At 36.9% G+C, this 12,642-nt stretch overlaps 1 protein-coding gene across 6 annotated transcripts in view; it reads left to right on the forward strand.

The window, feature by feature from the left end:
• AKAP6 (A-kinase anchoring protein 6) overlaps window positions 1-4,539 on the forward strand; it is a 471,560-nt gene extending 467,021 nt beyond the window's left edge. For all 6 annotated transcript variants that reach the window (XM_059723036.1, XM_059723037.1, XM_059723034.1 and 3 more), the window contains one exon: window positions 3,592-4,539. The gene's annotated coding sequence lies outside the window, so the exon portion shown is untranslated. The remainder of the gene's footprint in view (window positions 1-3,591) is intronic.
• Window positions 4,540-12,642: the final 8,103 nt, after the last annotated feature.

A 12,642-nucleotide genomic window follows, 5' to 3' on the forward strand; every position in this document is an offset into this window, starting at 1 on the left:
GATAAACATACAGTAAACATAAATTTGTACAGTAAACATAAATGCAATGCATCCTTGACTGAATTGTTCATTTTGTCAATTTCTGTCTTTTTTTTATTGTATCGACATGAAAAACCTTATGGACCACACCAAGTGGCTTGATCTTGCCCCTTTTTTCACTTACAGTTCTAGTAATAGAGCTTTGCACTTCTATAGTACTTTTCATCTGAGGATCTCAAACCATTGCCTAAATTTGTCATCCACTTTAAGGACGTCACAGACACTAGTATGGTAGCCAGCTGTGGTTTCATAAAACTTGGCTATGGTAACATACAGTTAATCAAGCCTGAGGACAAGGCTTGAGTATAAGGAATAGAGGTATTTCTATACCCACATAATACAGTGAAAGGAAATGCAGAGAATATACATGTCTCTTTCAGGTTGTCATGTTGTATTTTTATTTTTTGCTGAAGGAAAGAGGTTTATTTAAAATAGTAAAAATAATCATTTATTACATTCCACTCTATATTTACTAAGATATTTATTTCTTGTTTGTTAATTGTTATATAGTACTACTTCCTTGACACTTATATATTTTATTATTTCCTCTTGCAAGGCCCTAAGATGTATTCTATATCTTAAGTAAGGGAAAAAATGAATGCCTCTACTGCCAGATATGGTATTGCTGAAGTCTGAACTCCCTTCCCCCCCCCCTCCAGAGCTTGGTGCTATAACTTCATCTCTCATGCTATGGGGAGTGAATTACAGAAGCAATCTATCCTAATTTGTTAACTTATTCAAATAACAGTTATTATACTTAACTATGCTAAAGATTATCTTTTTGGTGGCAGATTGTTTATTTTTTGATGAGCCTAATTACTGATTTTCCAAAGGTAATTTACATTTATTACTAATACATCTTTTAAAATGTGACAGATAAATGTTGTTCCCATAAGTGTATTATGAAAAAAGTTACTATTTAAAAACACATTATTTAATTTGAAAGATAAATGGCAAACACCATTATTTTTTCCTGTAGCACCTGTGCTGTAAGCTCATTAAAATGTGTAATTCCATGTGTAGCTGCAATACTTAGAAAAAAAAAATCCTATCGTATATGTACATCCTAAAAACATATTCAGTATGCAAAGGTGACGAAAGGCATACTTGCTAATGTAGCTTGACTAATTTTATACTATTTTAGTCAGTATTTGCATTTGCAGTATATAGGAATATAAAAAGCAATAGTGGAGAAAATATATTTTTTGCCAAATGTATCTAAGTTGCAATCTCGTTCTTTATCAGTGTGCTGTTAAACTGACCATTAAGGGAAAGAAACAGCAATTCCATAAGCAGCTTCAAAAATACCTCTATCAGAACTGATTATTCTACTATATGAGCCAATATATAGTTCTTCAGCAGAACCGTTTATAAAGCTATGCTGATTTTGTTTCTCAAGGAGGTGACAGCTTGAAAGAACAACCTCTCTGCATATGAGATCATGCAGTCTTTTGCTGTCACTCTGACCCATGACTCACCAGTGGGATCAGGATTCATAGTCATATATTCAGTGTGCAGGGATCAATACATTAAGGGGGACTTATGTGATGTTCAGAGCGTATTTTTCTGGGAAATGCATTAGACCGTGTTATCTGCTATAGCCACAAATAAGTCATAAAAGTTATTTCCTTCCTTTTAGTAGAGACTATGTAATTTAAACTTAAGTTAAATTGAGAAAAATATATTACTTGGGTTTAAGGAAAATAAAGTGGTTTTACCCAACAGTCCTTAGGCATAGTCAAAACATCCTGCAATTTACTGTAATCAGGAAGAACCCAGGGGGAAAAGAGGGCTGATGCACAGGACTGCTAGTCAGATTATCTAATTGCTATTCCCAGCTCTGCCACAGATTTGCTGTATGACTTTAAGCAGATCATTTAATGCCTCTCTGCCTCAGTTTCTTTAACTGTGAAAAATAAGAACAACAGAGGGGAGTTGTGATGTTTACATCCTCCAGTGAATAGTGCTTTGAGATCCACAGATCAAGTGTACAGATACATCAGCGGTTCTCAACCTTTTTTAGACCTGAGGCACCCCTTGGAAATGGCCAGCTCTTAATTTTCACTTGATTTTTGATGACAGGAAAAGCAATAAAGCAATTCTGTTGCAAAGAATTCAGAAAGACCACAACAGATCAGAATGTTTTAATGCTATAAATTCTTATTTGACATTTTTGAGTTTATCTTGTAAATAATGTTTGCACATCTAATAGTGCTAACATTGTTAGGCACCCTTAAAAAGATCTCAAGGCACCTCATGGTGCTGCAACCCTCTGGTTGAGAATCACTGTGATAAATGCAAAGGTGGTTTTTACATAGAAAAATATCATATGAGGCTTACACTACACAGAACCTAATATATCATTTAAATCTAGAAAATGGGCTGCATGAGTGGCCTAAATCTTTCTTACCAAATTTCTTTGCAGATTTAATAAGGCATCTGAAACAAGTGTTTTCCTTATCTTGTTTACAACCTAGTCATGGCATTCTAGTTCTGTGTAGCAGCAAATGTAATCAGTTAACTTTAAAACAAAGTTTGTAGATGGTAAATAGCTATTTTATATCATCATCTGTGGATGGTAGGCAGGTACAGCCTACCAGGGAGACTTTTCTCACTATAGATCTAATTAAAACCCACACTGAAGTTTCCAAGAGCAAATGTAATAGGGTCTTCCTTGTTATGTACATTTTTACACTGATTTCTAAACTTACTGTTATGTTTTCACCATTTTCATGTAAGTGCACATTTTTCATAAATATAGAAGGGTCAGTTACAGCAAATAAGATCAAAGGAGAAGGTAACTGGATAGATCCAGATATGTCTGCTTAATTTGGAAGGCATATAATGCATGTCTGGAGTGCCTCCTAGGAAATGCCTAAGAGATGTACTTTGCACTAATCTTTTAGCTGTATTCTGACAGTTATTTCTTCATAATCCTCATCATAAGCCTCTGCTCTTTGATGAATAGTTTAACCCTAAACTCCAAGCTGGATATAGTATGAAAATTTAACTCATTACTGGCACTAGATTTGTCTGCACAGTTAGTTATAATTTTAAAATACAGTGAAGACATTCATGTTTCTGTTCAAGGACCACTTCTCTGACAACCATCTTCCTTTTTTATAATGAAATCTCATTTGAGATGCATACGTAAGTGATGGCTGGCTAAATGCTGCACTTTGTTGTTCAGCTTTAGCAAATTCATATTTATTATTGATTGTTCTGCCTTTGAATGTGCTGAAGGTAAGTTCGTAGGTAAGTATATGGACAGGATCTAGGGAAAAGGTCAGATTTGATGATTTCCCTTGTTTCTTTTGAAATGAAGTCTTCAAAAAATCAATGCATTTTCTACATCGATACAAAGACATTTTTTAGACTAACTTGTACCTCAGGCAGTTAAAAATCATTGTTCACTTACTATATGCTTGTGAATTAAAGGCTTTGGCATGTGATTGTATAATAGCTATGTACAGTTGTTCTGGAAGAGTTTGTGTTTTGTAAATAAAACTGTATTTTATGTAACATGCTATTACTTTTTTTCTTTCCTTTTAGAACCTTGGCTGCAATTCAGGTGCGGGTTCATCCTGTAAACCCTGGGATGACCTCGAATTCCATTGTATCACTGCCTTTCATTATACTGACTCCCGAGATAAATTTTCTTTCCAAATGTGATTTGTCCATGTTGGCTTTGTGATCAGGCTGCATATGCTAGTCCTATTTCAGTGAACATTTTGTATTGTAGCAAAGCCATTTGCTTTCTTATGGATTCCTCTCCCAAGCTACCTCTAATGACCTGCCCTTCTGAAACTGGATGTTTCTTTATTATTTGTCACCTATTATGTTCTCTAAAGTTTTGCAGTTCCACAGAATTCATACTCAGTCTGATTCTTTTCAGAACTGTACTTGTCAGTATTCCCCTATTTCGTGTATCAAATTTAATATTTATATGTATAATGCATATGTTTATTGAAACTATTTTATGTTTAAAATGACAATTTTGTTTGATTGCAGCAAAAAGAAGTCATTAGTCCTCCTGATTCAATACATCTAAAAGTTAAGCAATTATAATAATGCCATTTTATTTATTTCATTTTAAATTTAATCTATGCAACACTTCAAGAAACAACTACATAGTGTTGTATATTAGGAACTTTTGACATTCTACTGAATTAAGTACAACATTTTGTTTTTTTATGCTTCTTGAGGTGGTAATGAGAAAAAAAGTTTTTAAAAAATGTGTGCCTTGCTGTATTTCTTATACCATTTATTAAAAAGCTGCTTTCACAGTAAAATTATGTTGGTTTGAAAGGAGGAAATAGCAAGGTTAAGATGTGTGAATAATTTCTGTATATATGTATAACCAAGTGCAAACATTGATGTATAATGACAGTATAAAATGCTTTCATGTTTGTGATGTCCAGTGATGTGGAAAATATAAGCCTTAAAACCATTAGATTGCATGGTAATTAGAATTGGCATAATAAACATAGTTTATTGGGGAAAAAAGCAGAATTGGCAATCTGTTTTACCTGCGTTCTGAGAAAAAAAACACTTCATCAACATACAGAGAAGTTATTTCTCGTGATATTTCATAGAGTCTGGAGTTTCCATATTGAGGGAGGGTTGAATCACCTGGCTCAAAGCAAAGGTCATGTAGATAAAGGAGCTAGAAGGTGTCTCAGGTCACACATGGAGATACAAACATTCAGCAGGATGAAACTGGTATATTGCAACAACTGTTCTCAAAGGACAACTAAACATTTATCTTGGAGCTTTATTCCTTATCATTAACAGTTTGATGTTAGATTTTAGGACACTTTCTGTCTCTTAAAATTTCATTCATTTACATAGTTCCATTGAATAAGCTTTATATATATTTATATAGCCACTTTAACAGTTAGGCTGTTTCAGTGGTTTAGACTGTGTACATTTTAAATGGTTTTACCGAGTGCTAAAGATATATTGGATGTCTAAAACAAAGCTGAGAGCCCTATCCAGGACCTCTGTAAACATGGCTCTCACCTCCTGAAAATCTCTATTGTAAAGGGAGGACACTAAGTTAATAGGCCAGAAAGTCTTACTGTTTTATATTTTATTTTTTTTACCAAAAAATGTATGTTTTCAGTTGGGAACGGTGAATAAGGAAGTTAAAGAAGTAATATTCTTCAAGGTTTAAAAAATATTAATGCCAGAAATATAATGGATGCTACCACTAAGACTTAAAACAACAAACTGGTATGTTCATGTAATAGGGCAGAAACTGAGAAGAAAACTTTTTATTTTCAAGCTACCAAGGACTTATTATTAACAGCAGTAAGTAAATATTTAGGTCCTGAATTTTCATTTGTGCTGGCCACGTCTACACAAGACAATGACTGTGCAATTGTTACTGAGTAGTCATTTAGTACTTATATAAACAAGTACTAAATGACTGCATAGTAACCTGAGTTACTGCACAGTAACACTGACAAACGCCTTTTTTGTGACACTACTGCACAGTAGCCTAATACTAATACTGCACAGTAGCGGCTCATCGTGGTTGTTGCCATGTGATGCTACTGCACAGTAGTATCGGGCTACTGCGCAGTCGACATCTTGCATAGATGCAGCCACTAAGTCTCTTTTTCATGAATAGTACTGTATAAAAAAGTCTACATGTAAAGGAGAATGAAACCCTTATACATTAATAATAAACCCTTGAAGAATGCCTTCTTGGATCTGTGAAGTTTTCTACACTGGCATATTCTCGTTGTTCTGTTCAGCACCAATTGCTCTGATAGACTCAAGGTCTGAATCACTTCTTTTGCAGGTCCCTTGAGCATTTCAAATTAATTATTTTGCTAAAAATTCTCAAATTCATATAGAAATCATTTACTGTTTTTAGTAAAATGTTTACATTAAAAATTATATTAATTTAGTATATAATGGTTAATTTTATGTGGGAACTAAGTTTTGAACCAGAGTTTTGTTCATCTCAGCATCATCTTGGGGGTTTTTTAATCACCTTACTCTGACTGCACTGAGATTTTACCTGAAGGTCCAAGCAGAACTAGTAAGTCAGTAGCTTTCAGATCTGCCAGCTCAATCAAAAATGGCAGAATTCCATGAATTACCATGCTTCTTTTCTACTCTTCTAGGTCATGGCTACATACTCAATATTTGTTTCTAAAGGGAAAATAGTATTGCCAAATAAATTACACCAGCATTCAGATAGTATTTGGACTATTTCGTAGTCACAGTGCAAACTTGCAGACTTGATTCTTGACTTAACTATGGTATATAGGGTAGCAGTGTAGCAGTCCATGATTCACCTCCCCACATGCTTCATGTTCTATCCACCTAGAAACAGAATATAAGTAAAACCCAGATCCTTTGGAGAGTTGGGTTCCCTGCATTACTAACAGAATCAAAGCAAACAGCTACCCCAGATCATAGAGATGTTCAACCTGGTTGCTGTAGCTTTTATTTAAAAGGGCATGGCCTCTCTGGTCAGCTGTATGTACCTACTGATGAGCTCCAGCTGAGTGGAGAAGTGGTACCTTTAGAAATAAAAAGCTGAAGCAAACAGCTAACTTCCTTATTGTCAGTTCAGCAACCTGCTACAAATTAAGTGGGCTACAAAGCATCCCAGATATCAGGGATCTAGGTTGTACTGTAACATCTACAGGATGCCTTTTAACATCTGGAATGAATGTCATCTACTCTAATAAGAGCATTAATGGGACAGTGGTACTGTGATTTATGGAGTGACTCACAATCACAGTAGGTTTGCATGCATAATATTGTGCATCATGTCCCCAAGTTCCTGGGGTACAAAACTTTCTCACAGGTTCGTCAAAAAGTCTAAGGAGAATAGTATCTCTGCATCTTTTTATAGGAAGAAGAACCAAGGAGACAAATTCCATTCCATTGCTAGCCATGGCGTTCCTGATGTATGTGTATCTACAAAGACAGCCATAATCTGTGGTATCTGGCCCTTCACATGCTCTTTTGATTTCAAACATTAAAGTAATACTGAAGTCACAGCCCTTTATGGGATACAATTATTTACTGTAGTCCATTATATAGAAAATATATTAAGTGTATATGTCAAGAAATGAAAGGCCTGCATCTGGAAATACATGAACAATAAGCAGCACAAACAAATATTCTAGAGTTTCAAAATAGTGTCTATGTTACAAGTAGTGTAGGTACTCTTAACTGTACTATTTCCCATCTATTTACCTTACCAATTTAGGAATAAGTTTCCATTGCAGTGCCTGCAAGTTGTCTCTAGACATATGAATACTGTTAAGAACTGTGTGTGTAACAATTGCACATCCTGATTTACCTTTACTGTGGTTCTCCACTGAATTCCTAACTGTCACAAATTTCACATATAGGGGCAACAATTCACAACATGGGTCCAGTTGTTTGCAGAGCAGATCCAGTCCATAGGCCTGGTCCAGCATGTGGGCCCAATCCAGCCAGGGCCCAAGCTGGTGCACGGGTCAAGGCTGGGGCCCAATCCAGCATGCAGGGCCTGCTTAGAACATGGCCTCAGCCCCCTGCACCAGATCAGGTCTCTGTTCCAGCCCTGGCCCCATGTGCTGAACTGGGCCCCATACAAAATTGCATCCATAGCCTCAGCCCCACACACAGAGGCATGATTTCTGGACTTCAGGGCTTGGACATTTGGTGGTAGAGAAGTAGTGCAGTGTTTATCTCCACCACTTCCTGGCTGCCAAATTTCCAGACCCATAGGGGCCCCATGGGCCAGATGACATGGCTCTGCAAGCCAGATCTGGCCCATGGGCTGCAGGTTGAATGCTACTGATCTAGTCCAACTGCCTGCATAACACAGGATATAGAATTTACCCAAGTATTCCTGTATTGAGACCAGTAACTAGTGTTTGATGAAAACATCTTTCACAGAAATGAATCCAGCTTGGATTTGAAGTCATCAAGACCAGTGCTATAGAAGTTTTTGTGCTTCCGTGCACTGAGAAGGAGCTCATTAATGTTTAGCCTTACTTAGCCAGAGAGGATTAACGAGGGTGTCAAGCTCTTAGCTAAGTCCATCTCCCACACTGACAAGGTGCTACAAACTTATTCCTAATAATAGCACCACTCTGAGAGGAATTTTGGCCAACTGATGACAACTCTGATCTATTGCCTTCAGAGCCATGCTTCTAACTCCTCAACCTCTATCTTTTATACCTTCTCTGTCTATACCAGTTGCTCAGATTTTTCATGTAACCATTAACCATTTGTTCAGTATGCACCTATTTACCTCTGATTAAAAGAAAAAAAACATTTTTAAAGATAAGACCATAAATCATTTTGAACTGTATTATATTGCACATTCGATTGTTGTTAGTTTAACACTTTGAAAATGTAATTCCCTATAAAATGGCAAATATTATAACTTTATTTCAAGAAAAAATATATTAAAAATTAATAATAAAAAAATAAATTAATGTTCCAATTAAAATCAGTAAATTTAAAGATACAAACATTACAGGGATATTGTAACTATCTCTAAACTGAGCATTAGAAGCCCAGAAAATAAAGAATTATGGTTATACTTAAAACAATCCAAAGATGTTAAGACGTGAAAATACATAGTTTAGTCTCAAAATGACCTTACCTCTCCCCTGTACTGCCCTAATGTCTGTATGATGAAAGCTTTCTTTAGAATTGTTCTTAGATTAAACAGATTTTTTTAAGAACACGTTCAATTTTTTTTAGATTCCCCCCGCCCTCCTTTCTTAGCATTACTATAGGATAGTTTTAAGAACATCTATGGCATCATAACCTTTATAACTATTAATTATGGAATTATGAGCAAAATACATAAAGTCACATAAAAAATTAGGATATTCACAAGATAATTTTCCAAAAGAGCATTATGCAGAGGTGATGGTTTTAATGAGATTCTAAGCCACAGCTGAAAAGTGCAAATCAGTCTTGAGCTCATCATTAAACAGTTTCAATGCCTTTTTCAAGGCTAGACTCTGTAAGGTGGTGATATTATGTGCACGCATTCTAGACATCAGTTCCTCCAGCCAGAATAATGCCAGCAGGAATAATCTGCTCTGAGGTTGGGTGGTGATGTAATTTCTAAAATAAGTCTTAGGTGCACAGACTTGTGCCAACATCCACTTAAGCAAAGTATTTGTCCAAGACTTCCCCTCTGGAGGACAAGTATTATGTTACTTTCCCCTCAGGGAATAGGAGAATTTGGGGCAGGAGAACATCTATCTATCCATTGTATTTTTGACATGCTCAAAAGCAAAGTTGTATCAGGTAAATTTTCTCTTCCAGTTTTTAAATAATGTAAGTTATCAAGCCACAAAAAGTCTTTCTCTCTTTAACTCCCACCCAAGGGTTTAACAAAAAATGCTCTAAGCTTAGTAGAGTTCTGATGCTTCTGTTACCTGTTCATTATGTGTACTGACTGAAGCAGGGCAATCTCTGTGTGGTTTGGTTTACTTACCAAAAAGTGGAGCCATTTTTTATTTATTAGTAGCAAACAGATGAAAATAGAGTGTGGTTTGGTTTACTTACCACAAAGTAGAGCCATTTTTTGGTTTATTAGTAGCAAATAGGATGCAAAAATGTATTTCCAGTTGCTAAAATTGTGGCAAGAATCAAAGCAAGCCCCTTAGCTCTATTTGGATGATGAGCATCCCAGCTAGCCCTGAATTGATCTGTGCTGCTCTTGACAATACCTTGTGAAAGGAAATACTTTTATAGTCTTTCCATGAGCACAGCTCTGTATCTTCATATGCTAATATGATTATAAAAAAAAAACAAATCTTCCTCTGTTGTAGGCTATAAGACGGAAGATAAATGTGCTGATGTTTTTCACTTCAATCGTTCACTTCAGTGGCTCACTAAAACCCACCCATGAGGACAGGTCACCTTGTGCAAACTGCACTGACCAGCAAGACAGTTCTGTGTTTTGGCCTTTCTCTTCCTTGCAAGGTTGAACAACTAATGGAAAGATATAGCCCTACATTTTTAACAACTCATAAGGCCTAGGTCAGTGTTACAGCACCATTTGGGGAAGTCAGGCAGATGCAGAAGGAAGAGTTAAGGGATCCCAGTAGACAGTACTGGATCCAGGAAGAGGGCAAGGCCCCTGCCAGAGCTTCACATAAGCAGCGAGCTCTGAGCTCGCCAGCTGATCAGGGTGGGCCTTGCCTGAACCCCTGCTTTCACACAGCTCCAAAACCCAGAGGATGCTGCTGTTCACCCTTCCTCTCCTTCCCCCTTCCCACTGAATTCAGCAGCAGGGGAAAGGAAGGGATGAGCAGTAGCCATACAAAAGGGGCCTCTGGTCAAAGTCTGTGTCCAGAACTCATGTGCAATGGCAAAATGGCAGTGTGACCATGTCACTACACCAGCCTTGCCAGTGGAAAAGAGATGGGTGGCTGGCATATATTTAAGGACTGCATTTATGTCAACCAGACTAGGAAAGAATTTAGATTTGTGTACCAGCCAAATATGGTACAGCAGTGTCATGCTGGCTGACAGGGTCATCCTGGGGGGGGGGCGTGGCAAATTGAAGTGACTGCTCTGGGCCCCATGATTTGGGGGGCCCTGCAGAGCCAGGTGGAGTGGCCATGGCCCTTCCTGCAGGGCCTGCCTAGTGCTGGTAACTCTGCACTGCCGCCGTCGCCTTCGCATCCAGCCACTCACCAGCTGCTCACCACCTCCCCCCACTCCGGCTTCTTCATGTCTGGGTCTTGCACAGACCAATTTGCCCCAGCCCCCAAACCCTGCTAGAGTCATCTTTGCTGGCTGATGACTGAGGAAAGGAGAAGAGACAAGTATAAGAGGAAACTTGGGGGGGGGGGAAGGGACTGATTCTGATAAAAACAGAATCCCCCCCATAGCTAGACTTGGTATTGTAAACTGTACAACAATGCTATTCATGCATCTACATTTTTCTGACTATGTTGTTCCAGAGGCCAAATGGCTTAATCAACTGTATCATTGCCATTTAATTAACATTTTATTGCATTACATACCAGTTGGTTTCTTTTGAGGGAGGGCCTGAGATCTTATGAAGGGGGAAAGTATTTTGTTATCCAACTTCAGCAGCTGAGTGAAGTCAGATATTAACCTGTCTATAAATATAAATATAAACAGATTAAAATCTGGCTGTCACTCCTCATCCTACTGTCTGGGAATAAGGACAGAAGGGAAATGCAGGACAGGCACAGCATAATGCAATGTGGAGCACTATATGCCCATGGATTATTGAATGAGAACAGCAGTCAGAAATGTATAAGTCCCAAGAACAGACAATTAAACAACTAAGATGTTGAAGAAGGAAAAAGAGTGGAGCTACGCCTACAACATGTACCTGTAACTATTTGATATCATCTTATAACATGACAGACATGATAGTATTTAAAATAATGAATGATTTAGTTAAGACAGATCTGTTGTTCCTCTTCTTCCAACCACATAATATTAAGTCACTCATTGAAATTGATTGGTAGGGAATTTAGAATTGATGGAGGGAGGTACTATACTTCTTTACATGACATATAATTAATCTGTGAAATTTTATTTATACAAGAAATTATTGAGTCAAATAGTTTAGTGGGATTGTAAAGAAATCTAAATATAGAATAGCCAGCTGTGTTAAGATAGCAGGTTAGTTCAAAGCAATGGCAGCAGAAAGAAAACTCCATCCTTCATGAAGAAAGCTGCTGCCCATTAATGGGCCAGAAGGAATTTCTCTGTCCTCTGTCCAAAACTGGTTCACACCATTTGCAGAATGCAAAGATAAAAGATGTTTACTTTCTCTGAAGCCATCCCAAAAGGCAAGATTGCTAGACTGCCAGGGACACTAATAGGGCATATAAGCTATATCACCTATCTTCCCTTATATTTTTCTCTAACACATTCTAAGAAACAAAGATGCGATCTGTCAGAAACAAATTATACCAATTACTTGACTTGCAATTGTGTAGCAGTATAAAAAATTATCTCAAATATGATTTTGTGGGTAACTGTAACAGGCTTCCCATATGCCATGTACACATATATATGGTTACCAAGATGAAGCTAACTATATTTCAATAAAGAAAACACTCATATTCCAGGCAAGTTGGGTAACAATATTTCAGAAGAATAACCCTTCTTTAATCATACACTTTGATGGAGGAATGTTCATGTGCACATCAGCAGTGCTCAATTCTTTCCAGAAGGACTGACATCTTAAACTACACTAAACAATGAATCACCTTGTCAAATAAAGTGCAAAATGGAAAACCTGTTACCAAACTCATCTGATATAATGACATTTACAACAACATATTTGTGGTGATAAACCAACAACAATAATTATACTTCTTTTAGACTTGCATTGTACTTTGAAAGTTTAATGCAATCATATGCTCTTTCTTCAGGAAAAAAATTACCAGAGCATTTATTTTCTACAACACCAAATTGTTTCAGTACTTAGATCCCAGTTAACACTAAACTGAATGATCTCAATTTTAACAATTTGTTTATAATGAGCCAGAACTGGAATTGATAGCAATGTTGAAACATTTTCACACAAGGGTTAGAGTTCTTCCTTTAGAACAGAGGTTGGCAACA

The sequence above is a fragment of the Alligator mississippiensis genome, chromosome 2, assembly GCF_030867095.1.
Source record: "Alligator mississippiensis isolate rAllMis1 chromosome 2, rAllMis1, whole genome shotgun sequence".
NCBI lineage: Eukaryota > Metazoa > Chordata > Crocodylia > Alligatoridae > Alligator > Alligator mississippiensis.